The 19851-nt window shown below is 46.4% G+C and overlaps 1 protein-coding gene across 5 annotated transcripts in view; it reads right to left on the bottom strand.

The window, feature by feature from the left end:
* Window positions 1-19851, bottom strand: part of LOC138527573 (carbohydrate sulfotransferase 8-like) — a 426404-nt gene that overhangs the window by 77406 nt on the left and 329147 nt on the right. Inside the window, exon 3 of one of the 5 annotated variants that reach the window (XM_069638845.1) lies at window positions 19473-19598. The exons of the other annotated variants lie outside the window; for them this stretch is intronic. The gene's annotated coding sequence lies outside the window, so the exon portion shown is untranslated. The remainder of the gene's footprint in view (window positions 1-19472; window positions 19599-19851) is intronic. 5 annotated transcript variants of the gene reach the window in all.

Below are 19851 nucleotides of genomic sequence, written 5' to 3' on the forward strand. Positions count from 1 at the left end.
GGCAGGTGTCATGCCCTCCAGCGATTTCTCACCATTGAGGGAAAAGGAGGTTGATAGGGTTTGTCTCTATTTGAATTCTCTACAAGTAACAGGGTTCTCCAGCTATTATGAATTGGATGAAATCCCACCTTTGACACCATATGTAAGGAACTCACGGTGGCAACAGTAAAGACAGACACAAGTGATCACAGTTCAAGGGTGTTTATTAAACTCTTAATCCAGGGTGGAAAAACGCCTAAACTAAACCAAAATCTAAGATGGGAGCAAGCGTCGACCATCAAATAAAAAATAAGGCTGTCCGTGTGGCATCTTGTCAAAGTAAAAAGGCCTATACTAAAGAAACCTATTGCCAAATCCTTACGACTAATTACAGAAAGAGTGTGGGATAGGGTATTCAAAAGACAAAGAGTGTTCACAAATAATAGGTCATGATGTGATTGCCATGAGGTCTCCCCTCCCCATGTTTTTAGCACGGGACAAGATGGGACTTTGAAGCACAGCACATGCATGAGCTTTCCCAGCATGAGACGGCAATTCTGCATCCACTATTAGTTTTTTTGATGACCAAGTCTCCTTTAACAAAAAGTATCTTGCCTTTGAGGTCTGATGTTCTCGACAAACATACACAAAGTTCTATTCCAAAAACATTTTGGGTGATGGCTTCACCTGTGGGTGCTGACCCCTCACAAGTCGTATTCAACAAATTAACAAAACAGTTGCTTTCTCAGTGAACTTTAGATGATAACTTTCCAATCCTGGATCTCCCTCGGCCGGGCTCGGACCACAGATGACAAGGGGGGAACTTTTCTTTCCTTCCCCTTGTCTTGCAATACTTCCTTCTTTCACAAATCTTAATGCCTTTTTAAACAGGGTTTCGGTCTTTTCCCCTGGTTGTCAGCTTCCCTCTGCCGGGCTCACTCTCGCCTACTTTTAGTTGTCGGCTTCCCTCTGCCGGGTTCACTCTCGTCAACTTTTCTAACAGTTTATTCAGGTACACACCCCTTGGTGGGGATCACCTCGTTCCATACACTATTCTGGATTGTCGGCTTCCCTCTGCCGGACTAACTCTTGCCAAACTTTACCAACAATTCCTCACAGGACTTTTAGACTCTGCCCCTTTTCATTAGCATCCCTAGGTCGGGTTCACTCTTGCTAATCTTCACGAAACATAGTTCATGTGCTAATTTTTACCATGCTGGATTCACTTCCCTTAGCTTTCAAAGTTCCCTGTCGGTCAAAGACTTTCAACGGTACAGAGGATTTTACAAGACCCCTGTATGACCACTTTGAGCATTCTTCGCCTCTTCCCAAGGCCTTCGGATTACGGTAGTCTTTACCATTGAGTAATCGCCCAGAGTTTCCTGCGTGAGCATCCACGTGGTGCCGGACTCCTCTGTATCTGGTGTTCCCCCTCCTCCATTAATAATATCCTTTTGCTTTTCAGAGTTCAACTTGGTCTTCGGCTACTTTTCATTCAACACAGTTTGGTTTTTTATCAACACTCCCCTCGCTCACCAGCTGTGATGAACTGCTTGGCTTTCTCTCGTCTCGGAGTCCAGGCTGGTACCACAGAGACAAACGCCTCTCCCCGGCTTGACAATCAGTGGAGGAGGGTCTTGTGTACCATTGACATCTGGTGCAATATACGCTGGCTACTGTTCGCTGACTTATCATTCCCTCTGGGGAGATTTCACGGGCCTTGGTCGGAAAGGGCAAGGTCGACTCTCTTGTCATCCTCTCCATCTGTGCCATCTTTCTCCTCCTCTTCGTCGTGCTATCTGCCTTGCTCCTCCTGTGCTCTTGTGCTCACCCTTTTATCCCTGTGGGGAAAGGAAAGGGCCATCAGGTGTGTGTGATTTGGGAAAATTGCCTTACTTTGCCTGACCCTTAGTTTGGGACATGTCAGGTAAACAGTTTTAAAATTAGTCTTGTGTTTCGTGTTATGCAAATGTGTTTGTGTCAGGAAGGGGGGTGGTTAGAGTCTTTGAGTATCCTTTGGGGCAGAAGGGGGAATAGGTTTTATATAAAATTAACAAACTGGACAAATTGGCCTTGAAAGGTAGTCAGGTGAGGGTCTTGGGGAAGCATGTGATGAGTTTGAAATCAGTCACTACTTTCACGATGAATACTTTCAATGTGCGGAAAGAAAAATAATAAACAAACAGTGCACCTTCACTCTGAATATATAAGCAGTCCTTTCCCTATCTCGTTCCCTTGGGAGCGAGTAATCATTGGTTGGCCTCTGCTGGGCTGCAATACTCTTTTCTGATCCTTATGTTCTTCTTCTTGTGGGATATTGGCCCCTTTGCTGTCGTTGCTAGGAGAAGCCGCTGCTTGACAGGGTTTGAAGTTCCTCAGATAGTTCCAGGCCTTTATGCCTCATCTCTTTATGGCCATATCAGTTATCTCCTTAATCATGTGTGGTCCTGTGAACCTGGGCTTGATCCAGGTACGGGTGAAGTTCCATAAGAGCACAGTGTCTCCCAGGTAGAGTTGTGGTGGTTTGAGCCGCTCTTTGTTTGTTTCTGTATCATTGCCTTTTTCTTTTCCTTTCGGTCTCTGCTGTTGTGCCTGCAGTTGGTGAGAAATAAAATAGGCACTAGCCATTAAGGCAGTGGTGTAAACATACATTTCCTGTCCAAATATATTAGTCATTGTTTCTCCGTCTGTTAGAGCCCTAATGGGAGGAGCCAAGGGAAGTCTCATGTGCCACCCAGTTACCACCTCATATGGGGTTAAATGGTGGTCGGACCCTGGTTGATGCACAATGAAAATAAAGCTAAGGGCAGACAGTGGAGCCAACTTTTATTTAAGGTTACTTTTATCTTGGAATAGTCTCCTTCAGCAGCCCGTTGAGGCATTTGCACTCCCCGTTCAACTGCAGATGATATACGCACAGAAGAATTAGTGTTGAATTCCTAGCAGAGTTGCGATGTGATGGAACATCTCATTGGCGAAGTGAGGGCCATTGTCAGACCGCAGGACCTCACACACACCAAATCTGTGAAAGATTTCTCGATCCGGGAATTTGGCTGCTCAAAAGGCATCAGTATGGGAACAGGACAGGGTTGCCGTGAGGATATTATAGACAATAGGTTTGCATAATACAAGCAGCACAGGTTTTTGAATCCAGGTGCTTATGTTTATGTTTGTGTGCATGTTGTGCGAGTAAAGAAAAATAAACAACAATGTGGTAAAACGCTTTCTTATTTTCTGACAGGTCTTCTCTCGCGAGAAATACTGATATTACAAAACAGGCTCTTGTTGAGTTGTGTTTCAAAAAAGCATGCTCAGTTTATTGGAGAACGAACATTCAAAGTGGAGCAATTAACCAATAAAGTAATCATTAAAAAGGCCTTAGGCGTGTATACCAAGTTACATGGTAACTCATGGGAATAATAAGATGAGGACAAATTGATGCCCATTTATGTTTTCCAGCAATAATCTGCACAACACACAGTGTTTCCCTACGTGTTGACTAACAAGTGGCCCAAGACACACAGAAGAGAAGAGAAGATAGGTGGGTGGCAAGTTTTGGCAAATTAGGTCTACGCATAAGAAATCTATCCCTGGTCAAAATGTTATTTATATTTGTTTGTAGAGATTGTCTGGTGCTGTTCTCCACAACGGGTGAACCATACACTTTAATACATTGCCTTGAGCCGGGGTGTCCTGACGACTTGACGACTTGGAAAGTTCTACTACCTAATGAACTGATGCAAAACACAGTTTCCCCTCTGTAGCCAGAAACACTAATTGTGTTGACACTTACAGTGCTGATCACATTGTTACTAACATCACGCAAGTATATGTATGACCCCTTTTGTCAATCTGTTGCCATGGTATGTATTGAGGTTGCCCCTTCCTTCTCTAATAGTGAGCATTGGGTTAGTCCAGTCTTCCCACCTTATCTCCCAGTGTCTTTGGTGGTGGTAAACGCTCTCACTTATTCTCCCCTGCTTCATGCTGGGAGGTCCTACAGCCTCTGCATGTATGAAGTAATGCTGTCACTGTGTCTCGATCCGGGCTCTTCATTGGAGGATGATGAACAGATCGTCCTACTCACTCATCCTCACTCCCTACTAAGTTATCATTGGACCCTGTATCTCCACCATCACTGTCAGTATTATCTTGGAAGATAAGTCTCCTTAACGCTGCACCTTCTTGCTGCCCCTGTCCTATGTTAGTCATGCTCCTGCACTCACCCCTCTTGGAGGTCACAATATTGTCTCTGTATGGCAGCAGGGCCACCATGCTATGCCTCCAGCCTAGGTCTTGCTTCCCTTGCTCCTCTCCTCCTTCATTGTCATTAAAACGTGCTAAACCCAACTTTACTTGTACTTGCCTCACAGCACGCTCATCTTCTTCCCTATGCTGTCGCTCTATAAGGAGCTGCTCTACTTCCGACTTCCTCTTGTCCTTTTTCATCTGCATTTGCCTTCCCCTATCTTCTTCTGCCCTCCGTCTCACCATATATTCGAGCTCTTTCTGTCTCTGCACCTCTTGCTCCTCGCGTTCTCACACTTCTGCCTTCTGACTTTCCCTTTGTGCTCTTTTGCGCTCCTCCTTTTCCTCTTTCTCTTGTCTCTCTACTTCTTCCATTATCGCTGCCCATTCTTTTGCTTAATTTGTGTCCTTGCAACCCGCTACCTATTGATTAGGGTCTCCCATCCCGCCCGCTACCTTCCTCTCTAGTTTCAACAATATTTTCTGCTTACCCACTCGTTCAGAACTATATTCTCTGGTCCCTCCTTTCTTCCCTCTAACCCCATTTCGTTCTCTTTTATGCATGCTTGAATCACGCTGCGCTCTCTGTTTTTGGCACCTGCACTCTGAGCTCCCTTGACCACCTGCCCGGTCTCGTCCTGCCCCTCTCTCTTGCTGTATACTGGAGGTGAAATATGGGATGTGTGTACCCTGCCACTGCTCTTAATTCCCTTAATGGATATAATCCCTGGACCCTCGCTGTTGCCCCTTCGCTCTCATGTTCAGGATGAGGAAAGGTAGGGGCCAAAGGTTTTTTCGCCCGCACCCTCCTCTTGGGTCAGCATCCAGGGATGCCGTGCCACACCCCACACCCCATCGCCCTGGAACATTTTCCACAATTAATTAAGACATTCGCTTACCCAACTTCTTCCCCTTGTAAGCCTTGTGTATATGCACGTGTAATGGTTGCTGCACACATTTGGAGAAGCTCCCTCCCTTTAGCCATGGCTTAGGCAGTTTTACCCTCTGTGCTCCATGTCCATTCCTCACTGAAATTACAAATCTTGTCCTTTTAGCGCCAGAGGGTCCTTCACATATGCTGTAGGGCTGTCCCCCCATTTTTTTGCCACAATACATTAATTTAATACTTACTTGACCGCAAGTCAGGGCTTTCGACACTTCCACTATAATCAAACAAATTCACTTTATGTTGCCTTAACGCTAAATGTTCAAATAACAGTTCAAGCCACAAAAATCACAAGCCTCTCCGGCTCTCAATCAATGCCCTCGGGGTGCTCCACGCACCGCCCTTCTGCAACTCTTTGCCTTCACAGGCACGCCCACCAATCTTGCGCACGCGGCTTTTAATGCACTGCCCCAAAACAAAACAACTCTTTTAATCCTAGAAGGTTGCAAAAGTTGTGCACCTCTCGGGCTCTCCAAGTCCTATAGATGAACCTTACTGATGAAGTTACCTCTATAATACAGAAGAAAAAAGGAAGGATCGCCAACACCCACCCTCTCACTAAATCAATCAGAACATTCCCCAGCTATACCCACACGACAACAAAGACGAACAACATATATCCATCGCCGCCTTCCTGCCTTCTAAAATGGAATACCAATACTTCATGTGCTCAATCTGTACCTACAGCATGGCCTTGTAGATAAAACACCTCTGTAAGACTTAACCAGAAGAACGCCTTCCGTGATTCAAGCTAGCTTCACTTGCTAAGCCCTATAAACCGGGATACCATCATCCATGACCCGAGCTACAATGCCAAACCCACAGGAAATCCAATATTTACATAGCTTTTATCATCCGTACTCATGAGCCAATAATCTAGGCTAACTGACGAAACTGGTCACCTCAAGATCGAATGTTCCCTAACCACAAGCAATTAGCATCCTCCTCTGCATCTTGTCACCCCAAAATGTTCAACAGCACCCCACACCCACCTCTTTTCACCTTTCCCCTATTTGACGTATGGCTGAACCTATACCTACACTCCATGATCAGCTGAAGCCGCTCGACCACCGGTTCTCCCCCAACCTGCCACTCCACCCTTCTGGTCTTCTGGGTGCCACATGGACAGCGACAGGATTTTCTCCAGGGCAGCTCCTGATGGCTTCTTCATGGGGTGCATCTTCCGTGTAACTCTCGATCTCCGTGGGTCACCTCACAGCTCTCCAGGCATTGCAATGGCAAGAGATGGCTTTGTGTTGATCAAACGTAGCCAACTGTCCTCTTCTACCACTTTGTAATAGTATACCAGAGGACGGGGTTGTTCATATCAATAATACCACAGGTCAGCAGAGTATCTGAGGTTCATACAAACACTTGCCCAGGCAAAAACTGAGAACTCAGCCATGGGGCAAATAAACCATCTTTATTCTCCAAAAGACACAAATCATACAGGAAACAACAAAATCTCCGGCAATCACAGCGTCTGAACCTGCGTCACCTGGTTTTATCCCTTAGTCACGTCACTACCACCAACCCATCCCAAAAACCTAAGGGCCATCCCCATTGGGTAGCTCGGGTGATATTACCTTTAGAAATCCCATGTGTGTTATTCCATTGTTCTTCCGATGTCAGGTGGGTTCTCCTGAGACTGCCCCAAAAAAGATCTATTACTTTGCTGTAGGGTTGCACGATGACCATTGGACCTTGCAACATTATATTACAACCCTGGGCTTGAGCATCTCGATTGCCTGAAGCAGGTCTCCTCAGGCCTGGCACCCTGCTCTGTTCACAGCACTCAGTGAACCTTTTCACAGTAATGAGAAAGACTGTGTGTCCCCAGTGTTGCCACTGATATAGCTACCTACCCTGGGATAGTGCCTGTAGGTTGCACTGTTCGGTGGACAACGCATTTATCAATCTTGTCCGCTTCACTGGGAAAAGCTCCTTTTCCACCATGAGTATATAGCCAGTGTTCAGAGTCACATGGTCGAGGACCACAAAACCGAGCTTTTCAGTCTGTAATTATTGCAGATTTTATTCTGTATTTCGCAGGTGGCTCACTGCCTCGGGAATCAGGAATTTCCCCTGCCCTACTGTCTCTGTGCCTTGTGATTAATAATGATTAATAATGATCAAGACCTTATAGGTTCCTTATACGTCCCCGAAGCTCCTTATGGTTAATTGCAATAAAGCGGTTGCAAGCTCGGTCCATGCATGCTTAGCTTTCTTGCGTTTCTGCATTTGGCTAGTGAAAAGGAAATGTTTTTGACAGTGCGTGTATGTTTCTGTCATTTATCTACAGAATGGTCTAAGCATGTTCTTCGTGTGTGCATGTTTCTGCGTAACTTCATGCAGGAGTGCAAATTTACTTTATGACTAACGCTGCTATGTCGTGTTATCACTAGTGACGTCAGCACGGCTGGACTTTATTATCAGTCAACCTGATCCAGTGATGAGACACCTGTCTCTTTGAAGCCGTCAACTGGATAGGGTTTGAGCGGTCGTCTGAGAGAATATCTCTTCCCATACGTAGAATACACTGGCGCACCTGATGGTTTGCCGAACAGCGAGTTGCATCTCTCATTTCTCATCCTTCAGGCTGACATAAAAATAGGGGACATGAGGGCCATTCCAGGGACCCTCTGTTCAGTAGCGTTTTTAAAGGCTTGGTTTGCTGGAGAAAGGTGGTCTGGAGAATATATACTGACACACCTGAGAGCAACCAACGCAGAATAGGGAACCAGTCCCCAAAAACAAATGATAATGTGTTATTTATATAGTGCTTTCGTCAAAGCATTTTGCAGAAAACATATTTACATACAATATCACTCAACTGAAGTTGGTACGCATTTATAGACCTTGGAAGGATAAAAGGCTGACTTGATCTTGCCGGGATTCGAACCTGCAAATCACACACAGATCGCAGCAGCAAGCGCTCAACATGCTGAGCTGCCTTACCGGCAAACAAATAACTATGTACTCAGCTGCAGGTCCTTATCCTAAGCCAAGACCAAGGGGTGGGATGAAACCCCAGTAAAAACCCAAGTAACAAGCATTTGAATGTGGGATTTTGGAGAAGTAGTGCAGCGAGTGGTTGAGAAGAGCAGTTGGGGATGAAGAAAGTGGTGGTGCAGGAAGAGGTGGTGGTGAATGAAAAAGTGAAGGAAGAGGTGGAGGGGTTGATGGTGGAAACTGAAAGGTGGTGATAACAGTAGAAAGTGGAGGATTTAGATGGAGGAAGAAAAAGCAGTTATAAGAAGAGCTGAAAGAGAAGAAGCAGAAGGAGAAGGGGGATGTCCCCCAGAGATGCAGAGAGCCAGTGAGGCAATAAAAGGCTATGTTGTGGAGGCAAAGTGGGAGGAGGAATAAGCTTGTGGTGGAACTTCAAGGTAGACAGATGGCAGCCAGCTTGAGGGGTGCAGATGCGTTCTAGAACGAGGCATCAGGAACGAGTGAGTGTTGGCTGAGTGAAGGGAAGGGTAAGAGGTGGCTGGGAGCTTGTAAGTTAAGAACCGTAGTCAGGGAGATCGATTAGAACCATCTCAACAAGCACCTGACCAACTACTGGGCCATCCTGACCTCTGGGACACCTGTCACCAGCTTAGTGGAAGCCTAGAAGTACAACATGAGTCCAGGAGAGATCTGGGTGATGTTAACCAGCCCGAGGCCACTGCAAGAGGGCGATTAATGTAATAAATAAATCAAGAACAAGCATGGGATTATTCAAAAGACCTAGTGACCCCAGGAAAAGACCAGACATACTTTCAAAGACGCCTTTTTAAATTCAGAAGACTTTTTGCCATTCTGACTCCTTTTGAGTTGCCCAGCCCTGACTGTAGGTCTGAATAGACATTTTATTTATTTTTATTTATTTATTGTGCATTTGTAAGGTGCTTATACATCAAGTCCTTTGTGTTTCAAAGCACCCACAGGGCAACGGGGAGGGAGCATGGGAATGAAATGTAAATATAACAACAGTAAAGAGAAAGAAAGAGGCGGTACTACTAGGCCTTGTGAGCATTCAGAGTGTGCAAGTGCAGAGCGAGAGAGGGGACGAGGGAGGGGGGTAAGTGCTAGGAGTTCCACGGACGGAAGTGTGAGGGAGTAAGTTGCAAGCAGAGATCACTTGGTAAGAGAGGTGAACTGCCAAAACAATAAGTGCAGGCCTGTGAGACAGCCTAAAGGCAAGTGTTGTTTGTGGGCGGAGGCTGAAAGCGATTGGGGGTGGGGGGCAGGACCCAGGAGGACATGAGCATCCTTTGGGTAGTCCACTTGGTTTCGGAGTAGATAGTGGTGGAATCCACAGAGCCCAGATTGGAGAGTCGCCTGCTGCCTCCTGACACAACTTTCAAGATAGAAACAATGCTTGGCACAAATAACCTTACAGGAGTTTACAAAAGGTGAAGTAATGTGTTACCTATATCTGTCAATAACTGGGAGAAAATTAGACTTTAGAAAATAAGCATTCCTAATGGATGAATATCCCAAATGAATAATAGTTCGGCCAACAATCACTGTGTAAGTAACAATTTGAAATAGTAAGTGGTGAATAATTCTAAGTATTTTAGAAATGGGCAGATTATATTCAAATATGCACACTGCTTAATTGCTTGAGTGACCAAGGAAATGAACAATACAAAGCAACCATTCATTTCAGTCATATTCCAATCATACTAAATCTTCATTCATATCAAACAATGCAAGTACAATGTTTAAAATCATCAGGCCAGAACATACATAATTGTTCTTTGAAGAGGTTTTCGAATAGCCCCTGCCCTATTCTTTGCTAGTTTCAATTTTTACAAAACATCATGTATGGCTGGCATGTTTCGACTGAAAATGCAGGGACGTTGATAACACATAGTCTTCTTCAGGGATATATTAATCAGTAACAGTGACAAGCCTCAATAGTGGATGCTCTATTAAATATAATTGTGGATATTGTCCCTCAGGGATCAGTAATGTCACAAAGTGAAGTAGTTTAACAATACAGAGTTAAAACCACTAATCATCTGTCAGTTACCTGTGGGAGGTAAAAACACCTATGATTAAACTTACTCTACTGGGATCCTAATTTTTCAAGACGCCTTTCAGGAGTAATACATTTCACAGCCTTAGTGGCAAATGAATATGTACCTTTGTCTTCTGATGGGAGTGAGTGAAGTTAAGAGCAGCAGTCATCAATTTTAGCCTTGGATGAAAGATGGTGATGCTGTTCTTTTTGGAACAGGACAGGACATGCAGGCGAGTGATCCCATGACATCCACATAGGGTTTTCTAGATATTAAAAGGCCACCATCCCTCCCTGTGGCCCATGCTCTATGGACCCCTTTGCAAAGAAAACTGGAAAAGTCTGACCCGGTACCATAACCGGGGGGTATCAGGTTATAATGTCCCCATACATAATGTCCCATACATAATGTCACTGGGAAAAGCCATTGGCGGTATTATATATGGTGACATTATGTATGGGGACGAGTTACGGGTATGTCCCCTACTCCCCTTATTCAATGTAATAATGTCTCCACAAAAAACGGCGACTTTTTTCTCAGGAGACATTCTTGAAGGGACATTATTACATGGAAGCAACCAGGGACCTTAATGAATTCTCCAATTGCAAAACCGGCGACATCATTAATTGCATCAAATAGCCATGCAAGAAACTACAGACCTGCAAAACCCACCGCTAGATGAGTAAACACATCAGCAATCACAGATCCAAGATCCACCTGAAAACTCTGCAAACATTTTTGGTACCAAATTGTATGGCACCAAGTCGTGGCGAATGGATAAAACCCTTTTTCTAAGGTACGCTGTCGTCTGCGCAAACTCCCAGCAAGATACACATTAATATCAATTGTTAATGGAACTGAAAGACTGAGTGAGAATTTTTCAAATGTCCAAGTATTTTATTGATAACAACAATGTCGACACTTGGTTTCTTTTTTTTGCGTGAAGACACTTTCGCAAGGCAGTGTAGTGCAGTTCTACAGGGGGCGTCAATGGGCTTTAATGATAATGATGTATTTTTTTATATAGCACCTTGATCCAGGGCACATATTTACATACAATATCACCCAACCAAAACAGATGCTCATTTATCAACCCCGGAAGGATGAATGGGCAAGTTGGCCTTGCCGGGATTTGAATCTGGGGCCTGCAGATCTCGATCAGATCACAGCAGCGAGCGCTCAACCAGCTGAGCTATCTTACCGGCATTAAACCGTTTCTAGATGCAATTTTTATAAAATAATATCACTGCAGAGTAATCACTCATTACCTCAATGCAAGTAATTCTGTAACCAATCACTTAAGCCTTGTCAAACATGTATCCGTTATCACAACATAACTTCTAACCATACGCTGAAGCTTGTTGAAAACCTGTAACCAAACCTGTAACCAATCTCTTAAGCTGTTCCGCCCAGATGCCCGAGGGTTAGGGGCACCTTACAAATGTAATAATAGATAAATAAAAGTAATGTCATTGCTTCCTACTGGGTCGTTTAGTGACTCATTTCCTTGTAGATCCAGTACTGTCGATGGTAGTGAGTATTATTAGTAAAATAAGTCCCTGGCCTGTGCACCATGAAGCAAATTATTGGAAGCCCTGATATCGGTCTGAATTAACATTTAAATTGAATGGCGTGTTAGCTCAGTCGGTAGTGCTTCGCCGGCCCGGCCCACCCACAATCCGTGAATAGCCTCTCAGCACCGCTGTGTGGGCATTTGCACATGTTAATGTCACTGCAGTGGACCCAACCACACTACCTTCAGCCCCCACGTGTTAGACGATCGTGGCTGCGCCTCGGCACCAATACGGGTGAAGCGGGCAGATGTGGGCAACTGAAGCGTTGGAGTGTCATGGGCAGAGTCGATGGAAGGCATGCGCATGCGTGCACCAGGGCCTGCTGAGCTGCAGCTGGCTGGGAGATGCTTTGCCGGGGATGAATATCCTGGAGACCCGTTGTAACATTAACTTGAGGACAGCAGCAACGTTTTCTAAAAGCTGTGCTTAATTAATAGCAATTGCTTTCAGGCCTTCGGGCGAAGCTTTGTGTAAGGCAGGGGTAAAAATATCACAAGCTACTAGCGACCCATAAAAGTCACTCGCCACCTCAGTTCTGCACATACACACAGCACTCCATTGCTTACTCGCCAAGCCATGGTGCAAGGTGTTGCTGTGCAGGATGCGGCCTGATTCAAGGAGTAACATATTGTACATACTTTACGAGTATTCTGCCCACAAAGTCACCTCTGATGTCACCATAGAGGATTGCCTTTATCTGTGAAAGTCCAGCCTCATCCAGCCTGTCTCTTTCCCTGGTTTCTTTATGTATGCACTCTGCATGGTCTCCAACTTTACCGCAGTGCCATTTTGGAAAGGTTACTGAAGGAGCTAATTTAGGGTCGGATTTACTCTGGAAATTTGGTAGCGAGGTAGCGAGGTACGGATACAACACTGGGAGACTTCAGAGGGCAAGGGTTGTCCAGCGGCTCACCGAGGTTTCAAACATGCAGCGTTTTGTTTTTCTAAAATGGCGCTGCTGCAGTCGCAGCAAAGGAGGCGCCCATTTCTTTCGCAGAAACAAAACACTATTTAAATTCCTATCCTGGTCCCTGTCTCCGCAGCTTGTCTGCGTAGTGATCTGGTTGTTTAATTTTTGCATGATCAATAAATTTGTCATAAAAGGAGGTTTCCCCTTTCACCATCTGATTGGCCGGGGAGGATAGCTCAGGCGCAATGCGTTTGTCTTGAGGCATAGCAACAGAGGTTCGAACCCGGGTTCGCGCTTAGAAACTATTTGTAATATGATAATCTGGCAAAACTCTTCGGCCAAGAACTCACCTTTCCTTAGGTGCTTTGAATTGATAGTGATTTTATGATTTTTGGTCATTTACATTGCACTTAATGCCAGACTCCTTCAGCTTTGAAGCACCAGATTAGGGATCAAACCCATGTTGCGCAACGTTGCCTTGTACCAAAGGCAAGCATGTTGCCACTGAGCTATGCGTGTGCCCCTTCTCGTGCCGTGTCGTGGGTGAGATTGTGCATATTTGGGATGTGCACCTTCCGGTTCCGAATGGAGAATCTTGCACATTTGCACAACTCCGAAGAGATGGGCGGGGCTAGCAATGTGTTCCTCCACATTTAAATGTGTCTCTCCTACTCATATTCAGGCCGGTGCAACATAATGTGTGTGTAAGGCATGCATCTCCATGCATCCCTTTCGAATCCACAAAGTCCACAAAACTCTTTTTTGACCCTTCTGTGCAGTGGTTGCCCTTCCAGACTGGCAGGCTAAAACACGTATTTCCATTTCATGGTCCATGAGAATATGTCCATTTTCGGTGCTCTTTGTTTTATGGTCAAGTTATATCAGGAACAGAGAGTAAAGTGTGCCCACTCTTCAGTGGCGGGGGAGGGGGGGGGGGTGGGGGGGGGAAGGTGGCTGGTGCATTTATGGTTCAGTGGGTGTAATGCCTCACTGAAGTTTGTGGTTCCTGCTTCAGGCAAACGCGAAGCCAAGATTGGGTGACAAGTGGGGCCTGAAGCTAATGTAGTTGGGTCCACTGCTGTGGCATTGACATCTGCGCATGCCCACACAGCTCTGCTGAGTGGGCATTTACAGGTTGTGGGCGGGCATGGCCTGATAGGACCCTACCCTGTCTACGCCTCTGGCTTCGGGCCTTATAATATAAATCGGTTTGGTTCTGTGTTGTGCCCCCTTCCCGAACGCTGCTTTGGCATGTTTTGGTGTCCTTTACCCTCTTTTCGGTCCAGTGCCCACCTGTATTATTGACGGTTGCCCCTGAACCCGCACACCCTGCATCCCCTCCATAGCTCCCCCCATTCCGCCTTGCCAGTATTCATTTTCGGGCTCCCCACCTTGAACTCGACATTATGCTCCACTCCTCCTACTGGCCCCATTCCCCCATGCTCCAAGACTCTTGCCCCTGTCGCCCCCTGCACGTGGTCTCCAAGTGACGGGATGCACTGAACCCGGGCCCCCGCTTGCTTTCCCCCGCTCATACATCCTGTGTGCAGCCTGACAAGGCATGTCTGTGGGGTGGCGCCCGCCTACCACATCCTTTGTGTGCCGTGTCTAGACCGCAGGGCTCAAGTCGAGGGTACACGTGGGGGACGGAGTCCCCCCAGCTAAAAGAGAAACATTGATGTCCTCTTTGGATTTATGAATTAAAGTCATCAGGTTTGTAGGCCCGACACTTCACCACTGCACTATACAAGCTGATGAAAAATGACAAACAACTAAAGGGGAAATGTCCCATTTCGGTACTGCAAGTCCCAGGGAAAACATTTGTATTGGTTCTTTGGAGTTTGAAACATGCACACCTTTTAACGTTTTCAAAAACACTAATAGAAGAACATTTCCTCTCTTGGTTTTGTTTGTGTGTGGATTTTATGGAAAGCAAATGCCATTCGTCCTGTGCAATTTGGGTGGTTATGCAAAGCCAATTTAGTGACATTTGCATATTTCACCTTGATATGCAATATTCTGGCGACGTCACATCCCATTGCGTTTGTTGATGAGTCCCCCCACTTTAATTTTTTAGGACTTGACCACTGCTAGAATGTGTCAAAGAGACTTGAAACACATATATACCTACTGAGTTGTTGTTGCAGTCTACATGGTGTACCTGGCTTTTTGCTTCTATTTTGAACATTATTTAATGACAATAAAGACCCCTGGGATATCGATTCTAAATCAGGGTGCAGAAGCCCTGTCAAGATGACTTACTGGACTTGGCCACCACCCCCCTGGATGCATGGGATTGAGTGCAACTTCCTTTCGTCATCTCTCAGTGGGGTTGCTGCGGCCTCGTAGTGTCTGTCTGCTTTATTTATTTATTTTTTCATGTGTTTTATTGTGCGTTTGTAAGGCGTTGATCCATCAAGGAATTATGTTTCAAAGCGCCCACTGGGCAAAGGGGAGGGAACACAACAAGACAGTGAGCTGAATTAACAATGATGAGCAAAAGGCAGAGGCGGACCTACTGGGCCTTTTGAACATTCGTAACGTGCAAGTTCAGGGGGAGACAAGGGACAGGGGAGGGGGTTAAGTGCTGGGGGTATCCCGGAGGGGGGAGTGCCAGAGAGCCAGTTGCAGGGCAAAAGGTAAGTGCAAGGCAGTGAACACATGGTAGGAGAGTGATCACCTGCTAGTGCAATAAGTGCAGGCCCGTGAGATTACACAGGCCAGTGGGTGCCCGAAGGCAAGTGCAGAGGGAAGGTGGAGGTTGAAGGCGATTGGACAGAAGGCCAGGACCCAGAAGGACACATAAGGGCGTAGGCCACCAATCTCAGAGACTGTGGGGTTTAGCATGGGAGGGAGAGGGGGAAGGAGGAGGAGAAGAGGAAAGTCTTGAGGAGCTCGCACAATTTGAGGATATATGGCTCAAGACGGCGAGAGAGGGGGAAGCTGTTCCAGAGGAGGGAGCCGGCCGAGCGAATGGATCACCACCAGCTTGCTGCTTAGAGAAGCACTTGACAAGCAGAGAGTTGGATCCAGAGGATCAGAGAGATCTGCAGGGAGAGTATTTGGTGAGAACAAGTTGTAGATAGTGTGGTCCCCAGCCCCAGACAGCCTTATGGATGATGCAGAGGGATTTGAATTTGATCCTTGCAGCGACCGGCAGCCAGTGGACATACTTTAGGGCTGGAGAGATACGGTCCCTGGGATTGAGGCCAAGGATAAATCTTGCAGCCATATTCTGGATTAGCTGGAGGGGGCGTTAAGAGGAGGTGGGCAGATTAAGGAAGATGCTGTTGCAATAGTCCAGCCTGGGGAGTACCAGAGCTCTAGCGACATTAAGCTTCTGGGGAAAAAAAAGTGAGGAAAGGGAGGAAACCTCTTTATGAATTATTGAATATTTGTGAAGATGGAAGTGGGCATTCTTGGCAAGGTCCAGGATGTGAGGAAGGAAAGAAAGAGAGGATTCAAAGATGACTCCAAGATTTCTGGCTTCAGAGGAGGGAGAGGGGGTAGAGCCCATAGAGGGTGGCCAGAGTGAAGGGAGGAAAGAAGGAACAGGAGTCCCAATAGGAAGGATCTCGGTCTTGCTGGCATTAAGACAGAGATCATTAGAGGTGCACCAAGACTGGATAGCAGACAGGCAGTCGGGATTGGTGGAGGCAGTAGGAAGAGATTCAGAACGAAGTTTGAAGAAGAGTTGGGTGTCATCTGCATAACACTGGAAGTGTGGGGAGAAAGTGGAGATACACTGAGCAAGAAGGGCGAGATAGATCTTAAAGAGCTTGGGAGAAAGGGTAGAGCCCTGTGGAATGCCACAGGTGGAGATAGAGGTGGGAAGGTCAACCAGTCCAGTGCCCACTCTGAGATACCCAGGGTATCATGGAGCCGCTTTGTGAGGGTGGAGTGGTTAACCGTATTGAACGCAGAGGAGAGATCAAGTAGAATGAGGACGGCAGGTGAGTTAGAGTCAAGAGATGTGAGCAGTTCTTCACGGGTGTTCAGGAGAGCAGTTCCCATGCTTCTGGATGCTCGGAATCCAGATTGATGGTCATGTAGGCAGCCAACAAGCTCTGTATGCTGGGTTAGTTGGGGGAAGACTAACTTCTCCAGGAGTTTCCCGAGGAAGGGAGTGATAGAGATGGGGTGGTAGTTGGCCGGACATGAGGGGTCGGCGAAAGTCTTTTTCAGGAGGGGGTGAGCAAGGGAGTGCTTAGGGGAACAGGGGAAAGACCCGCTATCAAAAGAATGATTACAGAAATCAGCAAGTGCAGGGGTAAGGGAGCCGATGTTGTCCTTAATAATTCTGGAAGAATAGGGGGTGACCTGTTTGGGAGAGAACTCCATAGAGCGGACAACTCTAGGGACCTTGTCCGATGTGATAGGAGAAAAGGAGGAGAGAGTGGATGAGGGAGGATGCAAAGCCAGGGGTGGCTGGGGGATGGGAGGAAGAAAGAGCACTCAGGATATACTGAGTTTTGCAGTGAAGTGGGTGGCCAGTATAGTGCAGAGGACCGTGGAGGGAAGAGGTGAGGTGGAGACTGCTGCAGAAGGATTGGCTAGTTTCTTGCAGATTTTAAAGAGTTCAGCCATGTTGTTGGTTGCTCCACTGATACAAGCCTAGATGTGGGCCCTCTTCTTGGAATGGATGGAGAGATGATATTGCCTTTGGAGAAGGTGACAGGCCAGTTTGTCCGAGGATGAGCTTGAGGTCTGCCATTTACATTCAGCAGCTCTGCACTTGTGTTTCAGGGCTGCAAGGTCAGAATCGTACCAAGTGGTATGCTTGGTGGCAGGTTTCAGGCAGAGTCTCATGACAGGGGCAAGAAAGTCAAGGGTGTTGGTGATGGCAAGATGGAGGTTGTTGAGAGCAGAAGGGAGCAACAACCTCCAACCTCCGCCAACAGTGGGAGGAGACAGGGACGAGGGTGGAAGCGAAGGCAGCAGAAGACACTCATTTCATTGGACGTATGTCTGCAAAAGAGGCTGGCTGAGCTGAGGGAGGTGCAATCAGTGGGCCGAGAGGACCACAATTGGGAGGAGAGGAGGGAGTGGTCAGACCAGGAGTGTGGGGTGGAGAGAGGGGCGGAGAGTAACATATTAGTATGAATGAAGGCCTCAAGAGTATGTCCAGCGCAGTGGGTAGGACCTGAAGAGAGAATAGAGAGGGAGAGAGAGGTGCAGAGTTCACAGAAGAGAGTGGAGGCTGTGACTGAGGAGTCAAGGTAGATGTTGAAGTCACCCAGGAGGAGAAGTTTAGAGAGGAGGAGAAATCGGCCCATTCAGAGAGGAACAGGGAGATAGGGCCAGAAGGCCTGTAGATAGTGGCAATGGTCAGAGAGGAGGTAGGAGAGATTACCAAGTTTGCAGACCAGGCATTCGTAGGAGTAGTGCTGGGTGGGTATTAAGGAGTCTTGTCTTACTAAGTAACTCTCTACCAGTGTTGGGGATATCATTGTGCACAACTAGATGTATATTCCAGCATCTTTGGTGGGTCTTTTCCCTTTGGCTTCCGACAGCCGACTCAGCTACCAGATTTGCTATTTGGCTGTACTGGGCACACAGGAATCGAATAGGTCCTTGATACCAGTATTCTTAGAAATCTGGCCGCCAAGTGCATTATTGGCTTTGTTGTTTTTTGGCTATACTGGGCACACAGATATTTAATCTGGCCTTGACAAAGCACAATCAGTGTGAAACGTGGTGATCTTTTCTTGATAAACACTTGGATTCTATTTACTGATGACACACACCACATAATTTGGAAGGGTTTATAACTAACAATCTTCAATAATATTCTGTTTGTTCTATGAATGACTTGCTTCAATAGTTCTTCTTCTATAACCGGTGGGGGCCTGGTTGAATCCATAACACAGCTGCATTGGACAGACATCCAGTGCATGGTGTCAAAAGACTCTTGGTTCTTTCAACCAGCAGGTCTTTTGGCAGTCTTGGGTAGTTATGGAAGGGTGCATGGGTGGCTACATCCCCCTGAGATCAGAGCTGCCGTAGTCACCCACCTTTCTGCTGCACACATTAGTATCTGGCCTCTCAGGCCATGCACGACAAGGAGATCAGAACTCCTGCACTTGGGTGATGCGGTGCCGGGAGTCTCCATTTACATTCTGGCACTGTTGCGCATTTGTTTGGTACTAGTGGGATGTTCAGTCCTTACTCCATGTCTAGAGAGATATGGCAATTTGCTTTTTACCATGTTCAAATGATTTGTTTGATGCTGGCCAGTGTCTTCTGGCCTATTCTGGATTGCGAAAGTGGTTTGTCAATGTTTGCCTCACAAGAACTCCTGTGGTTCCTCTTCCCCTGCTCTGTAGAGTTATTCTTTTATGCTTTGTGCTCTGAAGCTACTAGAGTGGGGATTTGGCGCAGCATAAAAGCCTATTAGCATAACATTCCATGTTCGTATCCTCAATGGCACAATTTGGTATGTTGCATGTTGGTGTCCCAGTACCTGTTTCGTCCAAGGGGCCTACCTCTTTGTTATCCAAATGTTTTGGTATCTGTCTTTGAGGAGTGTGCGTATGTCAGTGGATGATATCTGTCTCCATTGAGTTCCCGTTGAAGGTGTCATGGTCGGGCGGTCTACTCTTGGCTATTTTGGCAAAGTTCTATATGTTGAGCAGGCTAGTACCTCATGTTCCTTCCATAGCTAGCTGGATGTTTACGGAACATAGATTCATCCATTCTACTGAAGGCCCTCCGCGTTGGAAGTGTAATGGTTCCCCTATACAGGTTTACGGTGGCGATTCCTTTGCATGTGCTAAGCAATAGCTGTACTACGAGTTACTTACCTGTCCAACTGGAGAGTCGGACCCTGGGTGTCACAAGTGGTCAGGTATGCTACTTGGCGCAAGCTCAGAAGCTGGGCTGTGTTGGTCGAAGGCTTGGCACTGATTGGTTTATGTTATTCTGTAGGGCTGTGACAAAGAAGAGAAAGAGAGTGCTCTAATTACTTAACAGTAATCCTCATTACACCAAGTTCTGCTCTTGCTCATGGGTTCTGGGTGAAAATCGTGAATTTACAGAGAGAGGAGGTCTAAATCTTGAGCAAAACCATTTGAATGTAAAATGATAAAATTGCCATTTCAATCAAATCCACATTTGAAATTTGAATGGATTAAACATTTGAAAGGTAACCTGTATGTCAGATGTGTAAACACGTTCCACATA

Source organism: Ambystoma mexicanum, chromosome 14 (assembly GCF_040938575.1).
Source record: "Ambystoma mexicanum isolate Mex_15411 chromosome 14, UKY_AmexF1_1, whole genome shotgun sequence".
In the NCBI taxonomy this organism is placed as follows: domain Eukaryota; kingdom Metazoa; phylum Chordata; class Amphibia; order Caudata; family Ambystomatidae; genus Ambystoma; species Ambystoma mexicanum.